The sequence below is a fragment of the Manis javanica genome, chromosome 14 (assembly GCF_040802235.1).
Source record: "Manis javanica isolate MJ-LG chromosome 14, MJ_LKY, whole genome shotgun sequence".
NCBI classification, from domain to species: Eukaryota; Metazoa; Chordata; class Mammalia; order Pholidota; family Manidae; genus Manis; species Manis javanica.
Window position 1 is genome coordinate 21,859,543 of NC_133169.1, and position 15,762 is coordinate 21,875,304.

Consider the following 15,762-nt stretch of genomic DNA (forward strand, 5'->3'; position numbering starts at 1 on the left):
AATGGTCTGAATGTACCCATGAAAAGACATAGAGTCACTGAATGGATAAAAAAAACCAGACCCAACTATATGCTGCCCACAAGAGACTCACTTCAAACCCAAAGACATACACAGACTGAAAGTGAAGGTATGGAAAAAAGTATTTCATTCCACTAATAGGGAGATAAAAGCAGCAGTTGAAGTACTAGTGTAAGACAAAATAGACTTTTAAACAAAGAAAGTCACAAAAGACAAAAAAGGACATTACATAATTATTAAGGGATCAATCCAACAAGAGCATATAAACATTATAAATATCTATGCACCCAACATAGGAGCACCAACATATGTGAAACACTAACATAATTAAAAGGGAAAATAGAATGCAATGCATTCATTCTAGGAGACTTCAACACTCCACTCACTCCAAAGGACAGATCCACCAGACAGAAAATAAGTAAGGACAAGGAGGCACTGAACAACACATTACAACAGATGGACCTAACAGACATCTGCAAAAGCAGCAGGATACACATTTTTCTCAAGTGTATATATGGAACATTTTCCAGAATAGACCACAACTATGCCACAAAAAGATCCTCAATAAATTCAAAAAGATTGAAATTGTACCAACCAACTTCTCAGACCACAAAAGTATGAAAGTAGAAATAAATTATGCAAAGAAAATGGAAAATCCCACAAACACATGGAGGCTTAACAACATGCTCCTAAATAACCAATGGATCAATCACCAATAAAAAAAGAGATCAAGCAATATATAGAGACAAATGACAGCAATAATTCAATACCACAAAATCTGTGAGACGCAGCAAAGGCTGTGCTAAGAAGGATGCATACTGCAATACAGGCCTACCTCAGGAAGGAAGAACATTCCCATAGAACAATGTAAATGCACAATTAACAAAACTAGTAAAAGAAGAACAGATGAGGCCTAAAGTCAGTAGAAGGAGGGAAATAGTAAAGATTAGACCATAAATAAATAAAATCAAGAAGAATAAAACAGTAGAAAGAATCAATGAAAGCAAGAGGTGGTTCTTTGAGAAAATTAAAAAAGTAGATAAAATAGATAAACCCCTAGCCAGACTCATCAAGAAAAAAAGAGAGCCTGCACACATGAACAGAATCAGAAACGAGTAAGGAAAAATCAGTACAAATACCACAGAAATACAAAGAATTATGAGAGAATACTATAAAAATTACATGCTAAAAAACCAGAAAACCTAGAAGAAATGGACATCTTTCTAGAAAAATACAATCTTCCAAGGATGACTCAGGAAGAAACAAAAAATCTGAATAGACCAATTAACAGCAAGGAAATTGAATTGTTAATAAAAAACAATCTAAGAACAAAATACCTGGTCTAGATGGTTTCAATGCAGAATTTTGTCAAACATTTAGTGAAGACCAATACCCATCCTCCTTAAAGTTTTCCAAAAAGTAGAAGAGGAGGGAATACTCCCAAACTCATTCTATGAGGCCAACATCACTCTAATACCAAAACCTGACAAGAACACCACAAAAAAGAAAATTACAGACCAATATCCCTGATGAACATAGAGCATAAATACTCCCCAAAACATTAGCAAACCAAATTCAAAAATACTTCAGAAACATCATCCATTATGATCAAGTAGGATTTATTCCAGGGATGCAAGAATGGTACAACATTCGAAAATCCATCAACATCAACAAAAAGTAGGACAAAAACCACATGATCGTCTCCATAGATGCTGAAAAAGCATTTGACAAAATTCAACATCCATTCATGATAAAAACTCTCAATAAAATGGGTATAGAGGGAAAGTACCTCAACATAGAAAGGCCATATATGACAAACTCACAGCCAACATCATACGTAACAGCGAGAAGCTGAAAGCTTTTCCTTTAAGATTGGGAACAAGACAAGGGTGCTCACTCTACCCACTTTTATTTAAAATAGTTCTGGATGTCCTAGCCATGGCAGTCAGACAACACAAAGAAATAAAGGCATCCAGATTGGCAAGGAAGAAGTTAAACTGCCCCTGTTTGCAAATGACATAATAATTCAATAAAGCTGAAGGATATAAAATTAATACACAGAAATCTGTTTTGTTCCTATAAACTACTGATGAACTAGTAGAAAGAGAAATCAGGAAAATAATTCCATTCACAATTGCATCAAAAAGAATAAAATAGCTAGGAATAAACCTAACCAAGGAAGTGAATGACCTATATACCCTGAGAACTACAAGACACTCATGAGAAAAATTAGACACCAATAAACAGAAACACATCCCATGCCCATGGATAGGAAGAATTAATATTGTCAAAATGGCCATCCTGACTAAAGCAATCTACAGATTCAATAGAATCCAATAGCTATCAAAATTCCAAAAGCATTCTTCAATGAACTAGAGCAAATAGTTCTAAAATTCATATGGAACCACAAATGAGCCTGAATAGCCAAAGAAATACTGAGAAGGAAGAATAAAACTGGGGGCATTATGCTCCCTGACTTCAATCTCTACTACAAAGCCACGGTAATCAAAACAATTAGGTATTGGCACAAGAACAGGCCCATAGACCAATGGAACAAACTATAAAGCCCAGATATAAACCCAAGCATATATGGTCAATTAATATATGATAAAGGAGCCATGGACATACAATGGGGAAATGGCAGCCTCTTCGACAACTGGTGTTGGCAAACTGGACAGCTACATGCAAGAGAATGAAACTCGATTATTCTCAAACCCCATACACAAAAGTAATCTCAAAATGGATCCAAGACCTGAATGTAAGTCATGAAACCATAAAACTCTTAGAAGAAAACATAGGCAAAAATCTCTTGAATATAAATATGAACAACTTTTTCCTGAATGCATCACCTTGGTCAAAGAAAACAAAATAAAAAATGAACCAATGGGACTACATCATTCTACAAAACTTCTGTACAGCAAAGGACACCATCAGCAGAACAAAAAGTCATCCTACAGTATGGGAGAATATATTTGTAAATGACATATCCGACAAGGGGTTATCATCCAAAGTATATAAAGAACTCACACACCTCCACACCCTAAAAGCAAATAACCCTATTAAAAAATGGGTGGAGAATCTGAACAGACAATTCTCCAAAGAAGAAATTCAGATGGCCATCAGGCACATAATAAGATGCTCCACATCACTAATTATCAGGGAAATGCAAATTAAAACCACAATGGGATATCACCTCACAGCAGTTAGGATGGCCAATGTAGAAAAGACTAAGAATAACAAATGCTGGTGAGGATGCCGAGAAAGGGGAACCCTTCTTCACTGCTGGTGTGAATGTAAACTAGTTCAACCATTGTGGAAGAAATATGGAAGTTCCTCAAAAGGTTAAAAGTAGAAATACCATTTGACCTGGGAATTCCACTCTTAGGAATTTACCCAAAGAATATAATTTCTCATATTCAAAAAGACATGTGCACCCCTATGTTTATCACAGCACTATTTACAATAGCCAAGATATGGAAGCAACCTAAGTATCCATCAGTAGATGAATGGATAAAGAAGAGGTGGTACATACACACAAAGGAATATTATTTAGCCATAAAAAGAAAAGAAATCCTACCATTTACAACAACATGGATGAAACTAGAGGGTATTATGCTCAGTGAAATTAGTCAGGCAGAGAAAGACAAGTACCAATGATTTCTCTCATCTGTGGAGTATAACAATGAAACAAAACTGAAGGAACAAAACAGCAACAGACTCACAGACGCCAAGAAGGGACTAGTGGTTACCAAAGGGGAGGTTCGTGGATGGGTGGGTATGGAGGGAGAAGGGGATTGAGGGGTATCAAGATTGGCACACATGGTGTGGAGGGATCATGCAGAAGGTAGTGTAGCATAAAGAAGGTAAATAGTGACTCTGTGGCATCTTAGTATACTGCTGGGCAGTGACTGCAATAGGGTATGGGGGGGACACTGTAATATGGGTGAATGTAATGTTGTGGGTAGTTGGGTACTATGCAAATCACCACACCCAGTTCATGTTGAAAGTTAACAAAACGGAGTTTTTATTAGCCAGCTGGTAACTGCTCCGGAGAGCAATTGTCTCAGAGCAGCCCCGAGCTCTGTTATGTATAGCTTTATAAAGCCTAAAACCACATCCTGGTTGGACTGGTTCTCATCTGTCTTGGCTCCAGTTTAGATCTGTTTTTCAGTGCTTTAGAGAGTGGACATCCTGTTGGACTAGAACTCAAGACGAACAAGGGCAGGTGGGTTCTGTGAAGCAGTTACACAGAAGCTGAAATAGTGTAGTTAGGGTTGTTTTTCTCAAGAAGTTGGTACGGCCTCCAGGATGTGAGGACCTAGTTAACAGCTTTACTCAATCTTGCCTTTGCACTTTTTAGCCTTTCTTGTTCAGTTTGATTTCTTTGCTACCATAGTAGTAACCACATTGTTTTTCATGTGAAACCTTCATAAGAGTGTATATCAATAATACTTTAACAAAAAAATGTCAGATGTGCACTGAGTCTATTCATTTGTGATTATTTTAAGTGACAAATCCTTTACAGAGCTACTGTGATGCTTATACTTGATAAGCATCTTGAAAAACATGTTTTTGCCACTAAACTGTGTTTTAGGTTCATGTTTCATTTCTTGTCTATTTGGACACATTTAAGAAAATATTCTTCCTTAAGGGGAATAGCTATATTTCTGAAAATTATCCTGTATTAAATGTCATGTTTTAGAATCAGATGAAAGTTTTATATCACTTGTGCATCTTTGTCAATGTTTTCAATTTCTACCAACTACCAGTGTTGAACTTAGGTTTGCACACTCGAAGTTCTATCCCTAAGGTCCTATAGAATATATCGTATATTACATGGAAATGTTCCTCCTCAACACTTTCACTGCGATTGATTTGAAAGTAAAAAAAAAAATTTATTTCTAATTCTGCCTTAAATATTTCAGTGAGTTCCATGAAAATATTTGTAGCCTAGGGCCATTTATAGGCCTGTTAACTTGATTAATGAGTTATTAAAATGTGTGTAATGACTAGACAGGACTTTCAAAAAAAACATCATTTATATGTGTTGAGCACACAACGTTTGGTTTTAGTTTCATACAATAAAGAGAAAGTTCTCCAGTTATAATCTCCTCCACAGTCACACCCAGCTCCTGAAAGACATTCTAAGAAACTAAGAATGTCTCTCTTCCTTACCCATACAATGCTCTTTGATTCTCCTAAAGCTGTTTATAATCTTATGTAGATCAATGATTTAGTAGTCATGGTAGTTAAAAGTTCATTGTAATATCTCTACAGAATAATAGGTACATATTTCCAGTATAATTAACTATATTTTCCTTAAGTTTACATGTACATGTACATATATACATATACATATATATATATTTATTAAATGCATACTTTTCCATGATATATCTTTTGGATAGAAAATAATGAATCCACTTTTCAAAAATTCTACTAAAATGTTATTAGAAATGCAGGAGGTTTATAATCATCTAATTAATTGATAAAGAAAGAACATTTCCTGTCCATTCTGGCAAATCTTTCCTTGGGGGCAATCACTTCCCGTGAGTTGATGTCCGCCTGACTGCTCGTCACCTGAGTAAACGCTCTCATTAGGGGAAGTCTCACTGCTCAGTCCACCTGTTATTCATTAGAGCCTGTAAAGTAATCACCACAACACACTGTGCAAGGGCCACTTCTTTGTCATCTGTGTGGGAGTTCCTGGAGTAAATGAGGCACAAGTGATCACCCTCTTGTCCTCTCACGCCTTGTGCTTTGGCTAATGCTTACCAATATGGACTTTCTGAAATATGCCTTTGTACTGTACATACTGTTTGGGGATGGGGTCCACTTTTTCTCTGTATCTAATCTGTTTTAAATTTAAAAATTTTAAGATGTTTCAGTTTAAATTTTGAGATTTATGTAAGAAATCTGGACTTAAGATACGATGAGGAATTTATATTTTAATTTTTTTCTCAATGCGTTCAGTAAACATTTCTTGATCACCTAAAATGTGCCATGCACTGTTTGAGATCACTGTGACCGTCAGGGAATTCATCTGACTTAATGGTGGAGGAAAAAGGAGGAGGCAATTATGACTCTGATGTTTGAAATGTACTGACAGTGTTGATAACCACTGAGGAAAACAGCTTGTTTGGAGGGGTGAAACAAAGAAACTATGTTCAGTTTTGAGGTTTATCTTGAAATGGCATAAGGTCACATATGTGGAAATGAAAATTAAGTAAATGATGGGTGGTAGTTATATGTATTTGTGGCTCATCATATAATATATGGAAGTACTCATATTTATTATTTTCCATATCCCAACACCATTCACTTCTTTTTACCTCTATTAAATATTTTAATGTTCACCAAAATCCTGTAGGGTTTTATTGTCATCTCAATTTTCCAGGTGTGGTAATTAAGGCACAAATTGTGCCAATTCCTCACATTTACAAAGTTAATGTATGTTGGACTAGATTTGAATTTAGAAAGTCCAGTTCCATGGCCCACAATTTTACCTAAACCTACACATAAACTCTTTAGCAAGAACAAGATGCTTTAGAATTCTATTCTTTATAGTTTAATTTTCTTGGAATAAACTACTGGAGCAGTTGTTTTCATAAATATTTTTAGCATTTGACTTCTGCTTAAAATCTTTTTCAAAACTAATAATTATATGGCAGAAAAATATCTGGATTGCAGAGTATTTTAGAATGAAGGCTTTGGGTATTTTGCTTGAGTTTCAAAGGAAACAGACCCAGGTTGCCTATCTATGGATGTTCTGATTTCTGGTGAAATATCCATCTAACCATCTAACTGTTGGGCTTATCAGTGGACCAGGGGCTCATGCTGATCATGGCTGCCAAGCTATAGATGAGTGGTGGGGTAGAATAAGAACTGGGCTGGTTATTTGAAAAAATACCCAAAAGTAAGAAATAGAGTTATTGAAGCTACTTAAATATTGAAGCTACTCAGTTGCAGTACATAGCTAGTGGGTGGTCTAGCCAGATCGTTTTTATGTCCACCTTTTCTATAGATGTCTCCATGTTGGCAGGGGTACACAGTACAGAAATAGATCTTGGAAGGCTAGGTAGCATAGTGTAATGTTAACCTCAAGATAACTAGCCTACCAGGTCTAGGATGTAGGCTGTGCTAATTAGTATTCTCTGCTTGGAAATTGTATTCTACAATGTTTAGCTTCAGACCAGCTGATTTCTTGAATGGAAGAGAGGTAAATTTGTAAGATGTTCACAACCACTTTTCAACATGCATTGACACTGGAGAGATTGATTTACAGCAAGAGAAAAAAAGTAATAAATACAATAAAAAGTGTAAGCAAGAAATAAAAAACAAGTCATTCTTGGGTTTTTATTTTTCATTAATTTCTGTCACTACCAGAATATCCACCTTGGCTGCACTGTTTCTTTCCCTTACATTATGTACACCTCTATACTTTTATTCTTTTCTTTTTTTGAAAAACTTAGAATTGATTTCTATTACTTCAGATGAAGATGCCCAACTCTTACCTCAATACTGTTAGGAAATAACAAGCTGATCAAGATTGGATATATCAGAAATAAAGCTTGAAATGTGTATTTTGAAGCTGTCAGAAAGGTCAAACTCCTATATTCTTTGGGAAATAGTAAACAAAGCAGAACTATAAAGAGTAACGTTTATGTAAAACATTTATAGAAATTAAAATTCTAAAAGAACTAGAGTCTATCCTGAAGTTAGTAAACATTGAATTATTAAAATTAAATTCTTCTTCTCTGCATTGAAAATATCCTGAAACTGCATCCATACTCTGTAGTAGGCAAGGGAATAAATGATGGAATAACTCCTGTTAGCCAACAATCACTAAGCAGAATCAGAAAAAGTGTAAGCCAAGAGTTGGAGAGATGTATTTTACATGTTGTTTTATATGCACACTGAGATATTACAGGACTAACATGCATTTGAATCAAAGCAAAGGAGATGGACAGAAAATATCTGCTATTTTGACCCTTACTTGATAATATCTGACACCATGACATAGTGTCAGGTTATTATCCATGACCTCAAATTGTCAAATGGATTAATATCTGTGATTGATGTTGGAGTGAGTTTGTGAAATCAATTGAAAAATCTTAAATTGAGGTTTAGTGAATGGCAGAAACTTTTGGTTACAATTTTGACTTTGTATTAAAAAGAAGTTGCAAAACAATTGCAAAAACAATACAAAAGTTGCAATTAAATTTTTTTAAATAAAGGAAATTTGAATCAATTTATGTGTATGTGTGTTTGTGTGTATTATGTATATATGTAGGCATGCATATTGCTTGGAATAGTGACTCACAACAGTATTTCAATGGTCACACATTTCAAAGAATCTATCTAGCAAAGAAGGGATACTGTTGAGTTGTAAGTAAAATATACTTGTAAGCAGAACCCTGATATTTAGTGAAACCAAAATGATAAGTAGCCAATTTTCTTGGTATGATGAGAAGCTCAATTTGATTAGTCCAAGATGTACTTGGGTGGTTTTGAGAAAAAGGATGATGTCTGGATAATGAGCTGCTTGTTCCATTAACCAGGATAATTTTGCTTGAATAATTTTGCTTCTCAAAATGAGAGGGTAGAGAAGTCTGGAAGTTCTACATATGAAAAAATTTTGGCCCAGCTCCCAAACTCGACCTGCGTTTGGTTGAGTAATTGGTGAAAAATCCATCCTCTCTGAATGCCACAGGAATAATCATAATTAAGCAAATGGAAGGGAAAGTTCTCCAAAGAAGAGAGCAGCTATACCAATTTGCACCCATTTGGAGATTTCAATTTAGATTTAGACACTTAAGTGGAAGGATTAGAGGCAAGTGCTAAGCTATGGATCACTTTCCCTTAGCTGAAACTTTAATTTCTGAAGTTGTTACTGTGAGTCACAGAAAACATCTCTTTCTTTTAGTTATGTAAGCATTTCTGAAGACTTCCCCTACCCAAGAGGAGCTCTGAAGAACACAGTGTTTCCTACACTGAATATTTTAGAGGTGGAGTAAAGGACACTGAAAGTGGGGCTATCACCAGGAATAGAAGAGTGAAAGAATTAGACTGATATACAGACCTACACATTTACTCCTGGCATCCTTCGTGCGTGTTATAGCTGATTCCAGTGTGAAAACCACTATGAGGGAAGAGTTTGAAGGATGTAATCAGATATTACAGCTAAATATGTTTTTTCTCTAACATTCATTTTATCAAATAATTTGAGTATCACAGTGTTTGCTGAGACTAAGGCAAAAATTTTACTAGGAGAGTGGAAAATAAGGTGTGGAAAAAAGTGAACCTAAGCAGGAAACAAAAAACTGTTATTGCATGTATATCTGTACTGTCATTGCAGATTTTTACTTTAGGGATATAATTATGCTTTTGCTGTAACAATGCATATTAGACATCTAGATAGAAAAGAAAAAGTCCAGGAAAAATTTACATGTAAGAGACATAAGGAAAGAAAAGCAATACATCAAAGAAATAAAATGATGGGGACTTTCCTTAGCTTTGGCTCTGAATGCCACTGAAATCAGTTAGGCTGTTGAAGGCCAATATTCTGCAGTAGAAAATAACTGAATGGCATGTGAGAAGATAGTAAAGGAGAGGAACTGTGGTGAGAGAGTTACAAGTATGAGTCACAGGGAGCCTAGTTTATGTGAATATTTAGCACTAGACTTACTGCAAACAGCTAGCACCCTTGAGAATTTTGGTCTAATTAGAAAAATGATCAAAGCAGATTTGCAGAAGCTGGTGTCATACTAAATCTCCACACCAGCTCTGCTTCACTCTCACACTGTACAGAAGATGAAAAAGCACAAGGAGAGGCCACAGTTTGGAAGAAAGGATGCTGACTGATCTTGGCTTTGGATTTCGTGTGGGGCTCTATGATCTGTGGGTGATGGAACCCAGCCTGTGTGATTGGCCATCATGGCCAGGTGATGCTGACAGCACTTCATGACGCATCTGCATGTACCAAAATGTCATGTTCTGTGATTCTTTGATAATATTGAAATGACTCTGAATGATGAAATAAATGATCAGTTAAGGAAGAAATGTATGTTTCCAAAATGTAATTCATTTATGCATTGTACCAGCAATACATTAGTAATAAATAGTGATCTTCATTTTAAATGGTAATCAGAGCTATTTTTAATTCATAAGGAAATAGATCATTCGTTTATGTTCATTATATTATCAGGGCTTACAGGTCTACAAACATATTTGAGAGTATATAAAGGTTATTTAATGCGTGTGAGTAATTAAAAATAAAAAGAATATAAAATCAAGGAAAACAATGTAAAGAAAAATTTTAGGTTGAAAAATGAATATGGAGAAAATAGTTAATTGTATGCTATGTGAAAGTGAAGAACATAAATTAAAATGTGTCCAAGAGCAGCTTTGAGAAAGGTATGTAATTTCTATTGAGGAAAAGATTTGAAGAGACTCACAGGAAAAGAAGAAATAAATCATGTCACTATTACCTTTTGTTTTCAAAACACTTTCTTTTTCAATCATTTTGGTTAATTCAAGATTACACTTTAAAAATTTTTCTTTTGTAGAAACATAAACCCCCTTGAAGTCAGTCTAAATATTTACCTTGGTCTATTCAAATGGATGATTTTGGTGATTTTTCTCAGGAAGTAGAAATGGATTTGCTATATATTTCTATACAAAATTCACATATTTTGTTTGAATTTTAATAGAAAAAGAAAGAGGTTTTAAAGTTTTATGTAGAAATGTAAAATCAGGACTGGGGAAATAATACTCTTAATATAATTTTATAAGTAACTTCTTCAATTATAATTAAGATCTTGATTAAATCCATATTAAATTATTAATAGTCATCTTCAACAAGAAATTTCACATTTTCTAGAAATGATGGTAGTGATTTTTTCCAAAAGAAACTGGATCTAAAAGTATCTTCAATTTTATTTTGTAATGAGGAGGTATAAATTACCTATATAGTAAAATTCATCACAATACAATTATTTTTTCATAATAATATACAATGTTTCTTAGAACTATCTTTGTTTTGTGGTAAAGAATAAGGCTGATTTAGTAATATCTTTCCGAATTTTCTGTAGAAGAAAATAAAAGCATTATTGAATCAAAATTGTTTTTCAAAACTATCTTTTTCCCACAAGTAATTGGATTAAATCTTTGAAAACGACTGAACCTAAAATCACAACTATTCCAAAAATGTGAACTTAAAATATGATTGTTTGTTTAGGAGTCTATGTTCTCCTGAATATAGGTAATCAAACTCATAAAATATTAATGTATGATAGGATATTCAGATTCCAAAGTTCTGAATATTTCATAGAATCATTTATGAAATTCCCACATTTACATGAATAGAATGTGATCAAATTAATTTTATAATCTAGTTAAAATGTGATTGATGAAATGGTAATATGATGTGAAATCAGCATTTTCATACTGGTAATATTGTATATCAGTCATTATCCAATCTCCATACTTAATAACATTAAATTTTTGAAGTCTGAAGTTTGGGTCTGGATTGGAGTTTAGGTCATCTTTTAATATGGCACACAGGGAGCAGACATCTTTTTAAAATATCACATAATATTTGAAGAAGTGAAGGATAAGCCATGGGATAGTAGTACGGCACCGAGAATACAGCAAATGATCTGGTAACATCTTCCTGTGATGACAGACAGTAGCTGCACTAGTGGGGGGGGAGGATTTAGTAATATAGGTAACTGTCGAACCACTGTGTTGTATACTTGAAACTAATGTAAGACTATATATCAATTAAACCAAAGAAAACCAAACATTCAGGAAAAAATAATGGAATGGACAAACTTACACAGCCAAGAGGAGCTACAGAAAACATGACAATTTAATGTAATATGGTATCCTTGATGGGTTCCTATAACAGAAAAAATATTAGTAAAAATAAAGGAAATCTGAGTAAAGTAATGGGGCTTTTGTTAATAATAATATACCAACATTGGTTCATGTGTGAAAACACACCATACTAAAGTAAGATGTTAATAACTGGAAATATACGGAAACTCTACTATTCTTGCAACTTTTCCATAAGTTGAAATCTATTCTAAAAAGAATTTACTAAAAAATGTTTCCTAAAAAATTAAAATGTAATGGGCAGATTAAGTAGAAGAACTACATAGTATAGCCCTAACTGAAGGATAACTAGCTAAAATATAACTAATAATTAATAATGAATCTGAAGACAGATCTAGGAGTTTTATAGCAAAGAGATTGAAAAATTGAAACATTATATTGGAGGGTATAATTAACAGTTTCTGAAATAATTTTTAACTAACTCATTCTTTCAATAAATTTTAATGTTTTCTGGATTTTTTTATCAATAAATTTTAATGTTTTCTGGATTTTTTATAGGCATAAAGGATATAAATTTGAAAAAAAAAATTCTCACCTTCTACAAGTTCACTTTAAAAATTGTGATAGTAGAATATAAATAATACATTTCATAAGATATATTTTTTTTTTCTTTTTTTTTTTTATCGGCCCTGGGTCCGAGGATTAGGCTTCTGGGCCTGTTTGTCTGCGTAGCTCTCATGTTTCCATTGGACATGTATCTCCACCATCTAGTCCCACTCACCAAAGTATCCCCAACAATCTCTGATGTCCACATTGCAGTCTGCATGGGACATAGCTGGTTTCTCATTCACTGACACCTTGCCTTACATGGAGTGCTCTAAAGCTTGACAAGAGTGGTTGCATAAATTGCAGACCACCACCATTCTGCATTCTCTCTTTAACTCCTGTTATCGGTTTAGTCCTTGTAGGGATTTATAGTGGGAATTTGATGTCCAATTGCTCTGGTCCATGTACTGAGCAGGCTACCCTTCTTCCACTGAATTTTTTTTATGCCTTTATCAAAAATCAGTTGGCCTTACTTGTATGGGTCTATGCCTAGGTTCGCAATTACGTTCCACTGAACTACGTGTCTAGCCTTCTGTCAATACCAAACTGTCTTGATTATTATAGCTAAATAGTAGGTCTTTTTTTTAAGATAATTATTTTACATTGAAGAGTAGTTGACACACAGTATTACATTAGTTTCAGGTGTACAACACAGTGATTCAACATTTATGTACATGATAATTCTAGGTACCAGCTATCACCATACCAAGTTGTTACAATATTTTGACTACATTCCTTATACTATACATTACATCCCGGTTACTTATTTATTTTACAATTGGAAGTGTGTACTTTTTTTTGTGTGTGTGTGAGGGCATCTCTCCTATTTATTGATCAAATGGTTGTTAACAACAATAAAATTCTGTATAGGGGAGCCAATGCTCAATGCACAATCCTTAATCCAGCCCAAGCCTAATTTTCATCAGTCTCCAATCTTCTGAAGCATAACGAACAAGTTCTTACATGGAGAACAAATTCTTACATAGTGAATAAGTTACATGGTGAACAGTACAAGGGCAGTCATCACAGAAACTTTCAGTTTTTATCATGCATTATGAACTATAAACAGTCAGTTCATATATGAATATTCATTTGATTATTATACTTGATTTATATGTGGATACCACATTTCTCTCTTTATTATTATTTTTAATAAAATGCTGAAGTGGTAGGTAGATGCAAGATAAAGGTAGAAAACATAGTTTAGTGTTGTAAGAGAGCAAATGTAGATGATCAGGTGTGTGCCTGTAGACTATGTGTTAATCCAAGCTAGACAAAGGCAATAAAACATCCACAGATGCAGAAGATTTCTCTCAGTAAAGGGGGGGAGAGGTTCTAAGCCTCACCTCTGTTGATCCCCAATTTCTCACCCGATGGCCCCCCTGTGAGTGTGCCTGTCTTAGGTTGTTCCTCCCTTGAGGAATCTTGCCCGTCTCTGGATAACCAGTCATCTTTCGGGGCCATACAGGGAAATGTAAAGTTGGTAAGTGAGAGAGAAGCCTTATTGTTTGAAAAGGTTAGTTTTTTACTTCTTTGCATATTTATGCCCTGTGGCTTCTATGCCCAGCATTTGTCTTGAGGAATCTTTACCACTTGGAAGAATTGTGATACACAGCCCCCCACATGCATCCTAATCTTAATACACTCCTTCTTCTTCCCCCCCCTTATCCCTCCCTACCCACCCATCCTCCCCAGTCCCTTTCCCTTTGGTACCTGTTAGTCCATTCTTGAGTTCTGTGATTCTGCTGCTGTTTTGTTCCTTCAGTTTTTCTCTTATTCTTATAATCCACACCACACTACACCTGTAAATTCGATATGAGGCATGAATTCTATTTAGGGGTTGTAATTGGGAAGGAAGAAGAAAAGCTATAGAAGTAGCAGGTGGAAGAAAACATGGGAAGATTGATTATTTCTTTGACATATCTTCTGTAGAGTAACTTCAGCATGTATAGGTTTTAAACTACTAATTAAACTGTACACACACATTAACATAATAGGAGTACAGTTACATATCCAAAGCATACCTATAATTACCAGCCATCTCCAGTGAAACCAAGAAAACCAGTTAGGCACCTTAGATATTTGTGAAAACTTATCTATGATATGGTGGATATTGTCCAAGTGAACTTGAACAGTCTGAGAGAAATCAGACAAATTAAAACAACCCATTCCTGGGGACTGTTCACATCCCATATGTTCTTTTAACAGTAAATAGTCTGTAGTTGTAAGATTTTGGAGCACTACAATTTGCACTTCTCCTAATTCTTGGTTGAGTTCCAACAGTGTAGATCCAGTCAAATTTGTTGTTTTACTGTATGCACAGGCCAGCTTAGATATCTCCTTCTTCTTTCCCATGGCAAGTCCAGGAACCGGTGGGATGTGTGCATCTACACCTGTAGCAGTGTGTGGATCTTTGTTGGGGTTTTTTGATGATCATCTTCTGGCATGAGTCTTCCAGAGAGTGCTGATGTTGGAAGTTCTTTTTCATATCATATCTTAGTTCATTTTTGGGGTACCCAAATTAGGCTATGATCCTCTGTATAAACACAAACAAACCCTTTGCCTACACTTTTATATGCCCTTTATACTATTGTGTAGAACTCATTGGAGGTCACCACACAGGAACTGCTTTTTTTTTGTTATCATTAATCTACACTTACATGATGAATATTATGTTTACTAGGCTCTCCCCTATACCAGGTCCTCCCTATAAAACCCTTTACAGTCACTGTCCATCAGCATAGCAAAGTATTGTAGAATCACTACTTGTCTCTCTGTGTTGTACAGCTCTCCCCTTTCTCCCAGCCCCCCCATGTATCCTAATCTTAATACACTCCTTCTTCTTCCTCCCCTTATACCTCCCTACCCACCCATCCTTCCCAGTCCCTTTCCCTTTGGTACCTGTTAGTCCATTCTTGAGTTCTGTGATTCTGCTGCTGTTTTGTTCCTTCAGTTTTTCTCTTATTCTTATAATCCACAGATGAGTGAAATCATTTGGTATTTCTCTTTCTCCGCTTGGCTTATTTCACTGACCATAATACCCTCCAGCTCCATCCATGTTGCTGCAAATGGTAGGATTTGCCCTTTTCTTATGGCTGAGTAGTATTCCATTGTGTATATGTACCACATCTTCTTTATCCATTTATCTATCGATGGACATTTAGGTTGCTTCCAATTCTTGGCTATTGTAAATAGTGCTGTGATAAACATAGGGGTGCATCTGTCTTTTTCAAACTTGATTGCAGAATTCTTAGGGTAAATTCCTAGGAGTGGAATTCCTGGGTCAAATGGTAAGTCTAT

General features: G+C 35.0%; 1 long non-coding RNA gene across 1 annotated transcript in view; it reads right to left on the minus strand.

The window, feature by feature from the left end:
- Nucleotides 1–15,762, minus strand: part of LOC140845923 (uncharacterized) — a 70,002-nt gene that overhangs the window by 24,601 nt on the left and 29,639 nt on the right. The window contains exon 2 of the long non-coding RNA XR_012124839.1: nt 14,176–14,264. This is a non-coding gene — a long non-coding RNA (uncharacterized lncRNA). The remainder of the gene's footprint in view (nt 1–14,175; nt 14,265–15,762) is intronic.